Source organism: Oryctolagus cuniculus, chromosome 13 (assembly GCF_051225735.1).
Source record: "Oryctolagus cuniculus isolate XC-2025 breed Fujian yellow rabbit chromosome 13, ASM5122573v1, whole genome shotgun sequence".
Classification (NCBI taxonomy): Eukaryota; Metazoa; Chordata; class Mammalia; order Lagomorpha; family Leporidae; genus Oryctolagus; species Oryctolagus cuniculus.
The window spans coordinates 48265550-48284914 of NC_142879.1; the positions used below are offsets into that span (position 1 = coordinate 48265550).

Below are 19365 nucleotides of genomic sequence, written 5' to 3' on the forward strand. Positions count from 1 at the left end.
GGGACTAGAACCCGGTGTGCCGGCGCCGCAAGGTGGAGGATTAGCCTATTGAGCCACGGCGCCGGCTCAAAGTGTTTCTAAATACGTACTACAAACAGAACATGTAATTATACTGAAAATATACAATCTACTCTCTATACTTAATACACACTTTGTCTCACATGATAGGACCATTAACCTTTATTACAAAGCACTACTTCATATTGAAGATTCTCTTTTAGATATCAATTAACTTTGTACTAAATTTGAAAACACAATGTACAACTAAATTTTTGAAGACTACCACACCTGAATTTACAAACAAATTTCTTTCATAAATTAGGGCTACTTCACTTAAAATAATACTAACATAAAATCTATAAAAGTAAATTACAATTATATCCTTACTATAAAATCACATCTGCATTCACTATATTAACACAGTGTTAATGACCTTCATAAAAAATAAAGACACAGAAGACTAAATTCAGCAGATTTGTTTATTTACATAATTTCCTTTTTAGTTTTTAAAGTTGTAGTGCTGTCGTAGAAGTAATCAAATTTTTAATCTGTTTAATAAAGAAAATTTTAGGAAAAGGGGATGGGTCTAGGGTAGAAGACAAGCTTAAGAAATCATTACATAATATGACTTCATAAAAAGACTTTTTTTTTTTCCAAAAAGTAAGCTTTGGAAAAGTATTTCAATATCTACTTAGATAATCTGATGGTAGAAGATGAAAGAAACATGTTTTATTATGTATGCTGTTTTTAAAAGTAAAATAAAATAGGAATTCTTTAATGTCATATAAAAGGATAAAGAAATAAAATTTTTATTGAAAAACAAAAGAGTCAAATTGTTTTTCTAGCTGCTCTATGATCATACTTTAGATATTACTGAAAGGTATCCAATAATGTAAAATCAAAACCTGAACACACTGTAAAAACAATATTCAAACACATATGTAACTTAATAGGATACAAAGCTATCCATACACAAGTTTAAGAACTGATAAATGTAAACTATATTGTTCAAGATCTATATTAATAAATTGGTTTCAATGCTTTTTTGTGCATATTTGTACAACATACTAACAAAACATTTTTATGAAGCACTGTAATAAATGCTACAGATTTCCTTGTGCTTCCTATACTTTCAACACATAGTTCAATAAGACTCTGATAGATTACATTTCAGGGAAACTTATTTACAAAACTAGTTTGGAAAAAGAAGTAATTTAAGTGTGATAGTACTTTCCTACTTTTTTTTTTTGGTTACACCAACATAGAAAAATTTACTATCAATGATGGTGATAGTACGAATATTGAACATGGGAAAATACTTTAAAAAACAACAGGAATTGTTAGTCAATAGAAATGTTTCATTGCAGTTGTTGCACTATTGTCAGCAAGAGAAAAAATAATCTAAATAAGATTTACATACTACTGATGCTACAAAATAACACGCTGGTTAAAAAAAATGTATCCCAACAACCTAAATGACTGTAAAACAGAGGAGTTTTTCCTCAACCAAACTAAAACAGTTTTAAGCTTGTGTGATTATAGCAAACAGCAACCATACACTTTATTCTTTTTTCCTTAAAAGAAAGGTTTAACATATAGAATTGTCTTGATATATAAACCATTCATTCATATGGCAAGTGCATCAGGTAAATGGAAAATGTCAATTTTCTTTTGTCAAGAAAGATTCCCCAAGTTACAATTTAACTTGAAACTTACCCATAATTATTTCAAATGCATATATTTCATTAGTAACTAATATTACAAGGTTATCATCTATAGATCTTTGTAGTAATGTTAACAGTTTCTTGAACTGGAGTTTTCTTACCCCTGAGAAACACATCATATTTTTAAGTTTACCTCATTAAATAATCAAGAGCTAATATAATGCAATTATATTAGCTTAAAAGGTATTAATAATAAAAGAACATTTATGAGATGTTCTAATAATGTGCTCCTTTCTTACTAGAGTCAGAAAAACTTAATTAGATAAGGAATAAATAAGGTAACACATGGCTTTCTGGGAGACTGTTACTATGAAATGATTAACAAGCAAATTATGTTCTAAATTTAGCTGACTCTATATATACCCTGAAATGAATTTGTACCATATTTGCTTAGTCAAAAAGAAAGTCAATTGTTGCTAACATCATTATTAAATGTGATTATAAAAAGTTACTTGCAACTACTTCATTTCAGTAAGCTTCTCCATAGAGAAAAAAATAAGAATTTGTTTAAGAAATAAAAAACGTAAAACTACTGCAAACCATTGTTTATACTTCTCATAGGATTTTCCAGCTGAATATCCTCTTTCAGCATCAAGTAATTATTAGGTCAATTCCAAACCAAATGTTACTCAAGGTTTCTAAATTGTGAGTGTAAGAAAAAACAAGAGCATAGTTTCACTGAAATGCTTTCTAAGACATCAAAATTAACTGAGCTAATAGGATACCAGAAGATAAAACTATTCTTATATTTTCTTGTTATTCTAAAAGATGTAGACATTAAAATCAACAGTATATTGAAAACATTATTTTTCTTCTGAAAAAAAAATAGGAACTTCTCTTAAATGTATAATGACAATGGATTTTTTATTTTGCAAAAAATGGAAACGTTTCTGATGAGAGTAAGAATGTTTACTATTTAAAGAACAGGTAGAACATAAAATTCCCAAAGTTTCAATAAAAAAAAACAACAACAGGGAACTGATTTGGAAAATTGTTTTTCTCTAAGAACACAAATGTTAAATAGCAGGCATATTGAATTATGGTGCAATACTGATTTTAAGCATTTGACTTCCTATTAACAAAATGTGCTTCACCAACTTGTTAGATATAAAGATAATTTTAAATGTATTAGATAATTTGCCTGTTTTCCCATCTAAAAGGCTATACAACACAAGCACTCAAGATAATAATGATTTATGTAACACAAAGCTATTTTGTTAGATATTCATATAACTCCTGAATCTTAAGTCTTCTATGTGCAAAACTAACATTTTGCTGAGAAAATTATGACATTTAGCTTGATGAAAAGGAAATACATTTAGATTTCCAAAACTGACATTATAATATACATACAGAATAAATGTGGAAAACAGTAAACATTGTTATTTTTAAAATAATTATTGAGACTATTAATTTGTTACAGTTAAGATTATCATCTCAAAAGCTAAATTCAAGCTCTTCAACTAATTAAACTCAATTAGTTTAATGTTAAGATATTCTTCCTTTGTCAACTGCTTTAAGATAAAGTACTAACTAAAGGATCTGATAGCATATAAATTTACCATTTTTAATTAGAAATTTGGTTAAATCATATAAGTATGTGTGTGTATCTGTGTGTATACAGAAACTACATTATATGTGGCTTTATATATGTAATTCTAACTTATACAAAATGAGCCTGAATACCTAAAAAGTTAGTAAAAGGCACGGTATTACTACGAAATTAGGTGCTAAAAATTGATATCAGTCCATAGTTAATAAAACTATTAATATTTTTATTGATAGTCTGGTAGTATACTTATATAAAAGGGCTTTTAAAAGCTCATGAAGGCCAGCACCATGGCTCACTTGGCTAATCCTCCGCCTGCAGTGCTGGCACCCCGGGTTGTAGTCCCGGTCGGGGCACCGGTTCTGTCCGTTGCTCCTATTCCAGTCCAGCTCTCTGCTGTGGCCCGGGACGGCAGTGGAGGATGGCCCAGGTGCTTGGGCCCTGCACCCACATGGGAGACCAGGAGGAAGCACCTAGCTCCTGGCTTCGGATTGGCACAGCGGCCATTTGGGGGGTGAACCAACGGAAGGAAGACCTTTCTCTCTGTCTCTAACTCTGTCAAAAAAAAAAAAAAAAAAAAAGCTCATGGAAAGTGAAATGAAGAAATAGTGTGTATTTTTCATGTACCATGAAGTCCTCTCAAATATAGTTATATACTGTATATATGTATTCTATATGTAGCTACCAAAAATTATATCTTCTACTATCTTACCGTCCTACCAGAAGGTGGAAAACAATGTTCTCTTGAGAATTCAAATGTTGAATAATAACAGACATATCAGCTGCAAATACAGATGGTTTCATTTAATTATGGGACAATATCTTTTTTCCTTTTTTTTTTTTTTGACAGGCAGAGTGGACAGTGAGAGAGAGAGAGAGACAGAGAGAAAGGTCTTCCTTTTGCCGTTGGTTCACCCTCCAATGGCCACTGCGGTCGGCGCACCGCGCTGATCCGATGGCAGGAGCCAGGTACTTCTCCTGGTCTCCCATGGGGTGCAGGGCCCAAGCACTTGGGCCATCCTCCACTGCACTCCCTGGCCACAGCAGAGAGCTGGCCTGGAAGAGGGGCAACCGGGACAGAATCCGGCGCCCCAACCAGGACTAGAACCCGGTGTGCCGGCGCCACAAGGCAGAGGATTAGCCTATTGAGCTGCGGCACTGGCCGACAATATCTTTTTTAAACACCTGATTTTATATGAATATCTTTTACTAACTTGTTAGGCAATTTCATTTTAATATTAGAAAGGTCTGAGTAACACTTTAACATACTTTTCAATAAATATTAATAGTGACAAAATAGAAATTTAAGATACTAAAATAGTTATTTAATCAAATTATTTGTGGATTTGATGAATTAATTTGTACAATTACAACTGACATAAATTCATCCTTAAGTACTAAGTTTAAAAACCCATTCTAGATTCATGTATTATGTAAAATAATATAAAGCATGCATTTGGAAAAGACTGAGCAAATTTCTCCCTTAGAAAGTACTGAAGCTCCATCTAGAGGCTTTTCCCCCTATTACTGTCAATTGCAATACAAGTAATATCACCTAGCGATGTGAATAATATTAAAATGTCAGAGATTTCTTTTGTATCTATCCTTTTGTTATTCATTATGAGTTCTTGCCCTAACCTTCTTAGGGTGGCTCTAGCTCCATCACTGCCATCAAGTGGTAAAAAACTAAAACTGAACCTTAAAAAAAAAAAAAAAAAAAAAAAAAAAAAAAAGGAAGAAAGCAAGGATAGGAAAAGATGTATCCTTACCATTACCACATCTCTTTGTTCAGCTCAAAAATTGGTTTGTGTTTTTCTCCTGTGCCATTTATTGTCCTACTCAAAGTTTGGGGAAAAAATTGAATTGCTATTTCTTTCTAGAAAACAGTAACACTATACAATGTTTCTGAGTCTGAATGTTTTTCTGAATATGCTAATATTTGCAATATATACAAAAAAACTTTTTATTAAATTTTGTTTTAGTAGAACTACAATTCATGAATTTATTACATTGATAGGGACAGCATTAAGAAACACAAAAAGTTACTTAAGATTAATGTAGTTTATAGTGTACTACACAGTTATTAAAGGAGGAAATAAAGTCATGATATGACTAAAATCAGTATTTTCTATTACCTCTTAAAATAACCTAGAATTTAATGAATTGGGCATTTTCATTTTACCCTTTGGATGCAGTTATAACACTAGCTGCCAAAAATGTCTTCAACAACATATGAATGGATGAAGATCAGAAACAGGATTTAACACCAAGAAAAATCATCACTGAAGAAGCAAGGCAGGAATTGAGTCAAATCAAAATTATGTAAAAATTTTCACTTTTTATTAATATATACTTCCTGAATAATGTTTCCGGGTTAAGACTTTCAAAGAAACAGAAACTGCAACTATAGAATTTAAGATAAAGGGCCAATGAAATAATGTCTTGGCTTCAGAGATGCTGCTCTACAAGATGTGTAACTCAAGGAATACTTTTTAAACACTACCAGAAAGAGAGGGATGAGGGGAGGTGGGCATTAGTGCAGCAGTTTTTGCTGCTCGGGATGCCCACATTCCGTATCTGAGTCCCTGTTCCTGTTCCAGCTATCCCACTTCTTATCCAGTTTCCCGCTAACACACACCCAGGAGAAAACAGATGATTGCTCAAGTATGTGGGTCCCTCCCTGCCACCCATGTGGGATACTTGGATTGAGTTACAGGCTCCTGGCTTTGGCCTTGTCAAGCCTTGGCTGTTGCCAGCATCTGAGGAAGAAGAAGATTTGTCTCTCTTTCAAATTAAAAATAAAAATAAAAATTGAAAAAAATTAAAAATTTTTTCATATGAAATGCTACATAGGAATAAAAGTCTCATTTGCTTTTAGGAGCTCCTAGATTTGCTAACATACATTTATAAATATGCAAATTTTATTATATATTTGTATCATGAAAATTTCAGAATGCTCCCATTTTACTCTTTTATATGATTTTTTTAAAGTTTTATTTATTTATTTGAAATACAGAAAGATTAGACAAAAACATCTCTTGGTTCACTCCCCAAATACCCACAACAGTCAGGGCTGGGCTACGCCAAATCTAGGAGTCTGGAACTCAATACATGTTTCCCACATGAATGGCAGGGATTCTAGTATTCACTTGCTGCCTCCCAGGGTACACATTAGCAGGAAGCTGTAACTGGGATCAGGGGTGGATCCCAAACCTAGGCACTCTGATATGGAATAGGGAATCTCAAGTGGCATCATAACAGTTCTGCCAAATGTCTACCCTTGATTAGATTTTACATTTTACTGAGAAGCTTGTTTACAAATCACAGAGAAGTTGAAAAGTTTGTAGCTTTGATTACAGGATTCCCCTATTAAAATAACAAAACAGCAGCCAATAGCCTTAATTTGTTCCAAGGAATTATTCTGTTTTTCACACATACAATATTAAATAGTTTCTCAACAATCTTATAAGCTAAATACTATTATGTTTATACAGATAAGGAAATTTAGGCATACAGACTTAAATAACCACCCACAGTCACGCAATAAATGGTAGGGCTATGATGAAAACCCAAGCAAGTCACCCTGTGTAGTCCTACTCTCAATCACTTTCATCTAATGCAGGTTTTGTCAACATTTTGGGCCAAATATTTCTTTGTTAGAGGGAGCTGCTCTGTTCACTGGAGGATCTTTAACAGCATCCCTAACCTCTACCACTAGATAGTTATGATAACCCAAAATTTCTCAAGATGCTGATGTCCATGTCCCACACTGTAGCACAAGGGTTTAATTTGTGGCTCCAGCTCTTGATTTTAGCAGCTTGTTAATACAAACTTCCAGAAGCAGGGGTGATGGCTCATGAAACTGAGCACTATGAAATTAACCAAGTGGGAGATCTGGACTTTTAAATTTCTGGTTCCCGGCTTCAACCCATTTTGGTCCCAGCTATTGTGTGCACTGGGGAATAAACAGGTGGATGGGAGCTCATTTTCTCTCTCTCTCTCTCTCTCCCTCTCCTATTTCTATCTTTCTCAAATTAAAATTTTAAACTAAGTTTCTCCCCATAAGCATTAAAATACTCATCAAAATAATTAAGGAATGAGGTGTTTTTTGTTATTGTTCTGGCACATTTATGTTTTTAATAGTTTTATTGAAGTATAATATATAAATAATATTAAGTGTACAAAGATTTTTGGTAAACTTATAGGTTGTAAAAATCACTATAATCTAGTTTAGAATATTTCTATCACCTGAAAAAGATTCCTTACGCACCTATCTACAGATTTGCCTTTTTGGACAATACACATGAATAGAAGAGATTTTCCTGATACAAAGATCACAAATAGCAGCAAAAAGAAAAAACAAGTATCTGAACACCCCCCCCCCCAGAAAGATCTTGCTGATAAAATTCTTTTCATTACTGCAATTAAAAGATATGAGAAGAGCCACTTAGGAAGGATGGAGGTTTATTTCAGTTTATTGTTGAGGTTCACAGTTCAACACTAGGCAGCCTCACTGGTTTAGGCCTCTGGTGAGGCTGGAGGACAGTGGACAATCACAGGAAGCTCCCTCTTCCTTTGTCCTCTATGTGGTGCCCTCTTATGATACCATCATGATTTGATTATGGGGTTCCGCCTTGGCTATCTAATCCAATCCAATCACTTTTCAAAGGCCCTACCTTCAGATACCATATTTGGATCAATGCCCTGCCCTAATCCATTAACTGTTAACATAAGCCTGGGGTTTAAATGTCTGCCTGAGATTGGGGAGCCAATTCTGTTCAAACCAAAACAAGGTGCTTTACTCCTCTGGTAAGGACAGTATGAATATAACTCCTCTCTTTTTGTTCATTCTCCCTTCTTTCCCTTTCTTTCTTCCTTTTGCCAATTTATACTCTCGTGGTATTTAATGAGTTTAACTCTCAACAGACCAGTTTCTCAGTGTAGTACACATTAATGCTATGAGATATGACCCTTCTATATCAACTTCATTATCCTAATAATTTAATGAAATACAAAGAAAGCCCAGAAATCCAGCATATGAACAAATAATATCCTTGAAATGCTCTAGTTTCTCCTAAAATTGATATATTTTTAAAAAAAATTTGAGAAATCCATTTAATATAGGTCTCCTAAAACTTGAAATTCTATCTCAATAGAATTTCATCTTCCAAAGAACTTTCATGTCACCAGACTTCTCTTTCTCTCAGTCCAAATTTAATTCAGTAACAAATCATACTGGTTCTGCCACCAAAAGCATAGTTACAATGTGAACATGAACACCTCTACTCGTGATCACAGTGAGAAGAGAATGCGCCCTTTTCTGCCAGGATCACTGTGAAGACCAAGCGTCTACCAACTCCAGCCCCTGTGTGACATCTTCCCTCAAGTCCATTTCTAGCACAGCAGCCAGACAGAAACAAGCAACAGATTCAGCTAAAAGACTCCCAAGTGTTCCATTTCATTCAGATAAAAAGAGAAAGTCCTGGGTAGACATTTAGCCTAGCAGTTAAGATGTCTACAGCCAAGCAGTTATAGCCACATATCACGTTGGAGTGCCTGAGTTCCATTCCCAGCTCTGATTTCTGACTTTACCTTCTTGCGAACATGGATTCATAATAGGCAGCAATAATAGCTCAAGTAATTGCGTTGTCACCCATGTGAGAGACTGGATTGAGTTCCTGGTTCCCAGCTTCAGCCTGATGGTATTGGCTTTGCGAGCATTTGGGAATCTATCTCCCCTTCATCCCCACTCCCCCTCAAATAAATACTTCTTAAAAAAAAAATCACAACCAGGGGCTGGCGCTGTGGTGCAACAAGTTAACGCCCTGGCTTTAACCACAGGCATTCCACATGGGCGCCGGTTCTGGTCCCGGCTTCTCCTCTTCCTATCTGGCTCTCTGCTGTGGCCTGGGAGGGCAGTAAAAGATGGCCCAAGTCTTTGGGCCCCTGCACCCATGTGGGAGACTAAGAGGCTCCTGGCTGCGGATCAGTGCAGCTCCAGCCATTGTGGCCATCTGGGTAGTGAACCAGCGAATGGAGGACCTCTCTCTCTCTACCTCTCCTCTCTCTGTGTAACTCTGACTTTCAAATAAATAAATAAATTTTTTTTAAAAAAAGGAAAAAAGAAAGAACTTAAAAAAAATCGCCACCAAAGTCCTCAGAGGTTATCTTGGAATTACAGTAGCATCTAACCTATAAGAAACTAATTTCACTTTTAAAAAAAAGATTTATTGGGGCCAACACTGTGGTGTAGCTGGTAAAGCCACTGCCTCCATCCCATACGGGCGCCGGTTTGAGACCCTGCTGTTCCACTTGCAATCCAGCTCTCTGCTATAGCCTGCGAAAGCAGTGGAAGATGGTCCAAGCCTTTGAGCCCCTGAACCAGCGTGGGAGACCTGGGGGAAGCTCCTGGCTCTTGGATTCAGACAGGAACAGCTCCAGCCATTGCGGCCAACTGGGGAGTGAACCAGTGGATGGAAGACCTCTCTCCCTCTCTCCCTAACTCTTTCAAATAAAATAAATTTTAAAAAATTAGAATAAGTGGTTCCCTGATTTAATCTTATATTTTATGTGAAACAGTTAATTGAAGACATTTTAGTTTTGTTCAAATGACCAAATTATAACTTACATGCTCCCAAAAACATATTCTTTCACCTATTCTGTTGTTAAGGCTCTCTATTGTATTTTTTATTTGTTCTATTGAATAAATAAAAGAGAATAACATCGTATGGGCAGTAAAATCAATTTAATCAAATTTTTACTGAGGGAAGAGTTGGGGAAAAAAACAGCAGAGGAAACTCCACGTAAAATGGAGGAACACAGTGGACCTACATGGAGGGTGAAGACACATACAACTTGGGATCCCAACAGCCCAGAGCCTCCACACCAGCGTTGGAGAGCAAGGTGAGACCAGAATGCAGCAGCCTAAGCCACTGGTGGAAAAGCGGCAGGAAGAGCCTAGGGGGAGAGACAAAGAAGGACATTGTGTAATGATTAAGAGGTCAATTCAACAGGAAGGTGTGACTATTATAAACATATATGCCCTAATTACAGAGCATCTGGCTATTTAAAAGAAATAGTAAAGGATCTAAAGGGAGACATAGACTAAAATACAATAGTAGGGGATTTCAATACCCCACTTTCAGCAATGGACAGATCAACCAGATAGAAAATCAGTACGGAAACAGCAGAGTTACACAACACTATAGACTAAATGGCACTACAGATATCTACAGAACTTTTCATCTTACGGTGGCAGGATAAACATTCTTCTAACCTGTGCATGGAACTATCTCTAAGATTGACCAAATGCTAGACCATAAAACAACTCTCAATAAATTTAAAAAAAAATCAAAATCATACCATGCATATTCACAGACCACAATGCAATGAAGCTGGAAATCAACAACTCAGGAAACTCTGGACCATATGTAAACACATGGAAACTGAACAACATGCTCCTGAATGAAGAAATCAAAAGAGAAATTGAAAAATTTCTGGAAACAAAAGATGACAACACAACATATCAAAATTTATGACATACAGCAAAAGCAGTGTTAAGAGGAAAGTTTACGGCAATTGGTGCCTGCATCAAGAAACTGGAAAAACACCAAATAACTAAGCTATCAATGCATCTCAAGGATCTAGAAAAAGAACAGCAAACCAAACTCAAATCTAGCAGAAGAAAAGAAATAATTAAAATTAGAGAAGAAATAAACAATATTGAATCAAAAATATGAAAGATCAGTAAAACAAAGAGCTGGTTTTTTGAAAATATAAACAAAATTGACACACCATTGGCCTAACAAAAAAAAAAAAAAAAAAAAAAAAGAGAGAGAGAGAGAGAGAAGACCCAAATCAATAAAATTAGAGAGGAAAAAGGAAACGTAACAACAGACACCACAGGAAAAATAAGCATCATCAGAAATTACTACAAAGAGCTGTATGCCAACAAACTGGGAAACCTGGAAGAAATGGATAGATTCCCAGACACATATAACCTACCTAAATTGAGCCATGAAAACACAGAAAACCTAAACAGACCCATAACCAAGACAGAAACTGAATCAGTAATAAAGGCCCTCCCAACAAAGAAAAGCCCAGGACTGGATGGCTTCACTGCTGAATTCTATTGGACATTTACAAAAGAACTCCAATTTTTCTCAGTTTATTCAAAACAACTGAATGGGAGGGAATCCTCTCAAATTCTTTCCAATACATCAGAGAGATCATTCACCCAGACCAAGTGGGATTTATCCCTGGTATGCAGGGATGGTTCAACATTCACAAATCAATCAATGTGATACATCACATTAACAAACTGCAGAACAAACCGTATGATTATCTCACTAGAGGAGATAAAGCATTTGATAAAATGCAACACCCTTTCATGATGAAAACTCTAAGTAAATTGGTACAAAAGGAATACTCCCTATCACAATCAAGGCAATTTATGACAAACCCACAGCCAGTATCCTATTGAATGGGGGAAAAGCTGAATTCCTACTGAGATCCAGAACCAGACAAGGATGTCCATTCTTGCCACTGCTATTCAACATAATCCTGGAAGTTTCAGCCAGAACCATTAAACAACAAAAAGAAATCAAAGGGATTCAAATGGAGAATGAGGGAGTCAAAGTATCCCTATTTGCAGATAACAATATTCTATATATAGGGGATCCAAAAGACTACACAAAGAGACTACTGGAAATCACAGAAGAGTTTGGTAAAGTAGCAAGATAACAGTCAATACACAAAAATCAACAGCCTTTGTATACACAGACAATGCCACAGCTGAGAAAGATCAATCCCATTCACAATAGCTACAAAAAAAAAAAAAAAAAAAAATCAAATACCTTGGGATAAATTTCACCAAGAATGTCACAATGATCTCTATGATGAGAATTACAAAACATTAAAGAAGCAGAAGAAGATTCAAAAAAAAAAGAAAAAACTGAAAATCTTCCATGTTCATGGATTGGAAGAATATCATAAAAATGTCCATTCTTCTGAAAGCAATCTACAGATTCAATTGGATACCAATCAAAATACCATTCATCTCAGATCTAGAAAAAAATGATGCTACAATTCATATGGAGGCACAGAAGCCCTCGAACAGGTAAAGCAATCTTATACAACAAAAACAATGCCAAAGGCATCACAATGCCAGATTTCAAGACATACTACAAGGCAGTTATAATCAAAACAGCCTGGTACTCATACAAAAATAGATGAAAAGACCAGTGGAACAGAATAGAAACACCAGAAATCAATCCAAATATCTACAACCAACTTATATTTGATCAAGGAGCTAAAACCAATCCCTGGAGCAAGGAGTCAATTCAACAAATGGTGCTGGGAAAATTGGATTTTCATATGCAGAAGTATGAAGCAAGACACCTACTTTACACCTTACACAAAAATCCACTCAACATGGATTAAATCGTGGCTCATTTGGCTAATCCTCTGCCTGCGGCGCTGGCACCCCGGCTTCTAGTCCTGGTTGGGGCGCCAGATTCTGTTCCGATTGGTCCTCTTCCAGTCCAGCTCTCTGCTGTGGCCCGGGAAGGCAGTGGAGGATGGCCCAAGTGCTGGGGCCCTGCACCCACATGGGAGACCAAGAGGAAGCACCTGGCTCCTGGCTTCGGATCGGTGTAGCTCTGGCCGTAGCAGCCATTTAGGGGGTGAACCAACGGAAGAAGGAAAACCTTTCTCTCTGTCTCTAACTCTGCCTGTCAAAATAGAAAACAAAAGATCTAAATCTATCAACTGACACCATCAAATTATTAGAGAACATTGGAGAAACCCTGCAAGACATTGGCATAGTCAAAAACTTCTTGGAAAAGACCCCAGAGGCACAGGCAGTCAAAGCCAAAATTAACAACTGGGATTACATCAAATTGAGAAGTTTCTCTAAAGCTAAAGAAACATTCAGAAAAGTGAATAGGTAACTGACAGAGTGGGAGAAATTACTTGCAAACTATATAACTGATAAAGGATTAACAACCAGAATCTATAGTGATCAAGAAATTCCAAAACAAGAAAACAAGCAACCCTCTTAAGAGATGGGCCAAGGACTTAAACAGACATTTTTCAAAAGAGGAAATCCAAATGGCTAACAGACACATGAAAAACTGTTCAGGATCACTAGCTGTCAGGGAAATGCAAATCAAAACCACAATGAGGTTTCACCTCAGCCTGGCTAGAATGGCTTTCATACAGAAATCAACAAACAACAAATGCTGGAGAGGATGTAAGGAAAAAGTTACCCTAATCCACTGTTGATGGGAAAGCAAACTGGTAAAGCCACTATGGGAGATAGTTTGGAGATACCTCAGAAATCCGAATATAGTCCTACCATACGACCCAGTCATCCCACTCCTCAGAATTTATCCAAGGGAAATGAAATTAGCAAATAAAAGAATTATCTGTACCTCCATGGTTATTGCAGCTCAAATCACAATAGCTAAGACATGGAATCAACCTAAATGCCTGTCAACAGAAGACTGGATAAACAAATTATGGGATATGTACTCTATGGAATACTACCCAGTGGTGAAAAAAAAAATGCAATCCAGTCATTTGCAACAAAATGGAGAAATCTGGAAAACCCAATACTTAGTGAAATAAATAAGCCCTAAAGGGACTGACTGATCTGTGACAACTAACTGAGCTAGACCTAAAAGGAAACATGTAGAAGTGAAATTGACACTCTGAGAAGTAAAGCCTTTGCTTGACTGTCAAGGAACACTTATTTTTTTTTACTATTTTCTTTTTCTACTTAATACCATTGGTTGACCTATTAACACAGAATTATTCATAGGTGTTTAAATCCAATTGAAAATAGATCCCAGTAAAAAGTAAGAGTGGGAGTAAGAGAGAGAGGATATGTATAGTTCGGCACACATTCTGACTTACCCCTAAGGGTAAAGCTAAAAACTTGCCATGGGACTCCAAATCCCATTAAGCTGGGTGGTACTAAAGCCATCTTACATGTTAAAGTGATCATATTAAGTGTGTAACTGATCATACAGACAGGATTAAGTGTCAAAGGGATCACATAAATAATACTAAGTGTCTGGTAATAACAATAGATAGAATTAAAAAGGAGAGAACATCCAACATGGGAAGGAGGCCACACAACAGACTTATAGAATGACAAATGCTGTAAGCAGCACTCTGATCTCAGAATCACCCTATAAGGCATTTGGATCTGGCTGAAAAGCCCATGAGAGCACCTCAGACATGGAAAGACACTGTGTCATAAACTGATCTACATGAAGGATCTCTGTGAGTGAGATCCCAGTTGAAAGAAGGGACCATCAAGGAAGGATATACTTTTCTTTGAAGGGAAGAGAGAACTTCCACTTTGATTATGGCCCTGTCTAAATACTAATGGAGTTTGTGGACTCAAAAGGCTTTTACAGCCTTGGCAGCTCATGATAAGAGTCTCCAGTGATCACTGATGTCATAAATAAGAGTGTCAATTGTTACACCAATAACAGGAGTCACTGTGCACTTACTCCACATGTAGGGATCTTTGTCCTTAATGAGTTGTACTATGAGAAGTAAAAGTAAACTTAGTCTTCAAACAGCACTTTATACTTTGTGTGTCTGTGTGGGTGCAAACTGCTGAAATCTTTACTTAGTACAGAATTGGTCTTCTGTATATAAAGATAATTAAAAATGAATCTTAGTGAAGAATGGGATGGGAGAGGGAGTAGGAGGTGGGATGGGAGTAGGAATGGGAGGGCAGGTATGGGGGAAGAACCACTATATTCCTAACGTTGTACTTACAAAATCTGTATTCATTAAATAAAAAGCTTTCTAAAAAATATAACTCTCTTCTTTTTTAAAAAAAAGGCAGAGTGACAAGAGAGGCACATAGAGATATCTAATCCACCAGTTCCCTCCCTAAATGGTCACAATAGCCAGGGCTGGGCCAGGCTGAAGCCAAAAGCAAGGAAATCCATCCATGTCTCCCACATAGGTGGCAGTAGTCCAAGAACTTGGACCATACTTTTTTCCTTCCTAGGCACATTAGCAGGAAGTTGGATTGGAAGAGGAGCAGCTGTGTCTTGGAATGAGGCTCTGATATGGGTTCAGGAGGGACCTTCACTTGCTGCACTGTAATGCTGGCCCAGTAGAACTTTCTTCTTCTATGTTTTTGGACAGGCAGAGTTAGACAGAGAGAGAGAGAGAGAGACAGAGAGAAAGATCTTCCTTCTTCCGTTGGTTCACCCCCCAAGTGGCCGCTACAGCCGGCCACGGCGCTGGCCTAGAACTTTCTTCTTAAAATGAAGAAGCAGGGGCTGGCACTGTGGTGTAGCAGGTGAAGCCACTGGCTGCAGTGCTGGCATCCCATATAGGCACAGGTTTGAGTCATGGCTGCTCTTCTTCCAACCCAGCTCTCTGCTACGGACTGGGAAAGCAGCAGAAGATAGCCCAGTTTCTTGGGCCCCTGCACTCTCATAGGAGACCTGAAGAAAGCTTCTGGCTCCTGGCTTCAGATTGGCCCAGCTCTGGCCCCTGTGGTCATTTAGGGAGAAAACCCGTGGATGAAAGACGTCTCTCTCCATGTCTGCCTTTATGTACTCCTGCCTTTTAAATAAAAATAAATCTTTGAAAAAATTAAGAGCCAGCGCTGTGGCTGAATAGGCTAGTCCTCCACCTTGCAGCACCCGCACACCGGGTTCTAGTCCCGGTTGGGGCGCCGGATTCTGTCCCGGTTGCCCCTCTTCCAGGCCAGCTCTCTGCTCTGGCTCGGGAGTGCAGTGGAGGATGGCCCAAGTGCTTGGGCCCTGCACCCCATGGGAGACCAGGATAAGTACCTGGCTCCTGCCTTTGGATCAGTGCGGTGCGCCGGCCACAGCACGCCGGCCGCGGCAGCCATTGGAGAGTGAACCAAGGGCAAAGGAAGACCTTTCTCTCTGTCTCTCTCTCACTGTCCACTCCACCTGTCAAAAAAAAAAAAAAAATTAAGAAGCAGTTGCAGAGTTTGATTGATGTTTGGGTGTGTAAATCATATAAATGTGAAAAAAATTAGGCCTATAAAGTAAATCCTACAAATTAAATCAATCTAATCTTCCTTTTTCTCCTCAGGAGTAACACTGATTATTAAGTCAGTCCTATAAATAATTCCTACTTTGCCAGCATAAAACATTAGTTTCTCTAAATGAGTGGTCAGGAGGCTAGAGCCATGGATTGCATATAATGGGCTGATAATCACCAAGTAATATCAACCAGTTTTTACTTAGTAGCACCTAGTTTTTTTGTTGTTGTTGTTTTGTTTTTTGATTCATTTGAAAGCCAGAGTTACAGAGAGGCAGAGCCCGAGAGAGAGAGAGATCTTCCCATCCATTGGTTCAAACCCAAATGGCTGCAACGGCTAAAGCTGGCAAAGCCAGGAGCCTAGAGCTTTTTCCAGGTCTCCCACATGGGTGCAGTGGCCCAAGCACTTGGGCCATCTTCCACTGCTTTCCCAGGCCATAAGCAGAGAGCTGGATTGGAAGTAGAACAGCCGAGACTCAAACCAGTGCCCATATGGGATGCCAGCACTGCAGGCAGTGGCTTTACCTGATACGGCAGTGCCAGCCCCAGCAACTGGTTTTAACCCAGAACAACTTGTACCCTAACTACTTTTGGAGAATCACTGCAGACGTCATTTCATGTTGTATACCAAGAAACTGGGAAAATGGTAATTTCAGGCTGAAAATAGTAAACAGAACCACAGCACCTGAACACCACAATATTCCAGGAAAAAGTCTTGTTTCTAAAAGAGTAGAAAGTTTGAAGGCTCTCCAAAGCCTGATACCATTTTTCAAATCAACTAACGACAGTTTACAAAATTATAAACCACAAAGTTAACTGAAATAAAGTAATATTTAAAAAGAACAACTTGGGAATCAGTCTTAAGGAAGTAATACGTTCATAAATGACATTAGCATATGCAGTATATATTTACATGTACATTACCTAAATAACAGGGTTCCTTGTTATAGAATGGTATTTTGATTTCTCAACTCTATAAAAACAGAAATTACCATCACCAAAAAGAAAACTTGTTGTTTCCAATATTGTTTTATAAGGTGAAAATAACTGACATCCTAATTTTATTTGGTCTTTTAAAATATTTATTTATATATTTCGAAGACAGAGAAAGAAAACTTCATCCACTGGTTCATTCCCCAAAAGGCCATAACAGCCAAGTTGCCAAGCTGAAGCCAGAAGTCAGAAATTCCATCCTAGTTTCCCATATGGGTAGCAGGAGCTACTTCCCAAGCCATCTTCCGCTGCCCTGCCAGGTGCATTAGCAGGAAGGTGGATCAGAAGCAGAGTAGCTGGGATGTCACCTGGTACTAGGATATGGGACGTGGTGTCACAAGAGGCAGCTTAACCTGCTGTACCCACAATGACAGTCCCTTCTTCCAATATCTGAACTGTCATAATTAAAGTTGTCTTTCCTATGTGGCTCTAGAAGCAGATGTAGCACAATGAATGAAACTAACAAAGGGATAAGTTTTAATAACCAACACTGGGGCTGGCACTGTGGCACAGTGAGTTAAACTCCTGCCCTGAAGCACCGGCATCCCATATGGGCGCCAGTTCTAGTCTGGGCTGCTCCTCTTCTGATCCAGCTCTCTGCTATAGCCTGGGATAGCAGCAGAAGATGGCCCAAGTCCTTGGGCCCCTGCACCCATGAGGGAGACCTGGAAGAAGCTCCTGGCTCCTGGCTTTGGATCGGTGCAGCTCTGGCCGTTGCAGCCATCTGGGGGGTGAACCATCGGATGGAAGACCTCTCTCTCTGTCTCTACCTCTCTCTGTAACTCTTTCAAATAAATAAAATAAATATTAAAAAAATAACCAACACTAACAAAAACAACTGTCTATGAAGAATGTGATGATGTCTCTTATCAAGGAAACTCAAAGCCAGATAACCAATAATAATTAGGCCAAAATTACTTCGTAATGTTCTATTAAATAATAAGATTATATCAATCTATAGTGGTCCCAACAAATGGATAAACACTATCTGGTACTTGGCTAGAATTCAGACAAAATCTTTTACTACAGATGAAACTGGCATGATAGATTTTTTTTTTTTTTTTTGATAGGCAGAGTGGACAGTGAGAGAGACAGAGAAGAAGGTCTTCCTTTTCCGTTGGTTCACCCCCCAGTGGCCGCTGCAGCCAGCGCACCGCGCTGATCTGAAGCCAGGAGCCAGGTGCTTCTCCTGGTCTCCCATGTGGGTGCAGGGCCCAAGCACTTGGGCCATCCTCCACTGCACTCCCGGGACACAGCAGAGAGCTGGACAGGAAGAGGAGCAACCGGGAAAGAATCTGGCACCCCGACCGGGACTAGAACCCGGGGTGCCGGCACCACAGGCAGAGGATTAGCCTATTGAGCCGTGGCGCCAGCCATGGCATGATAGAATTTTACTGAAATCAATCTAAATTCACATATTGAGGGATATCAACAGTCCTCATATATGCTATTGTACCTGAGGCTACTCACATGATAAAAGAACTGTTTCAAAACAAATTTTAGACAAACCCAAATGTAACACAATGTGACAGGGTTGATAAAATTATTTTTAGTTGGGTGGGTGGGGGCTGCTGTTGGGTGGGTTAAGCTTCTGTTTGTGATGCCTGCATCCTATCAGATTGCCTGGGATTGAGTCTTATCCCTGTTTCTGATCCAACATCTTACTAATGTGCCATGGGAGGCAGCAGATGATGGCTCAAATACTTGGTTCTTTTTTTAAAGATTTTCATTTATTTATCTGAAAGAATTACAAAGAGAGGTAAAGACAGAGAAAGAGGTTTTCCATCTGCTGGTTCACTCCCCAAATGGCCACAACAGCTGGAGCTAAGCTGATCCAAAGCCAGGAGCTTCTTCCAGGTCTCCCACATGGGTGCAGGGGCCCAACGACTTGGGCCATCCTCTGCTCCTTTCCCAGGCCCATTAACAGGCAGCTGGATTGGAAGCAGAACAGTTGGGACTCAAACTGGCTCCCATATGAGATGCTGGCACTGCAGGCCGGGCTTTAACCTGCTGAGCCACAGTGCCAGCCCCCAAACTTGGGTTCTTGCC

The 19365-nt window shown here is 38.2% G+C and overlaps 1 protein-coding gene and 1 long non-coding RNA gene across 4 annotated transcripts in view; both read right to left on the reverse strand.

The window, feature by feature from the left end:
- The window catches only part of DNAJC1 (DnaJ heat shock protein family (Hsp40) member C1), a 197398-nt gene that overhangs the window by 148271 nt on the left and 29762 nt on the right, over positions 1-19365 (reverse strand). The window lies entirely within an intron of this gene.
- LOC149122585 (uncharacterized) overlaps positions 10000-19365 on the reverse strand; it is a 29605-nt gene continuing 20239 nt past the window's right edge. The window contains exons 2-3 of the long non-coding RNA XR_016218950.1: positions 10636-10733; positions 10000-10230 (exon numbers count right to left, since the gene is read on the reverse strand). This is a non-coding gene — a long non-coding RNA (uncharacterized LOC149122585). The remainder of the gene's footprint in view (positions 10231-10635; positions 10734-19365) is intronic.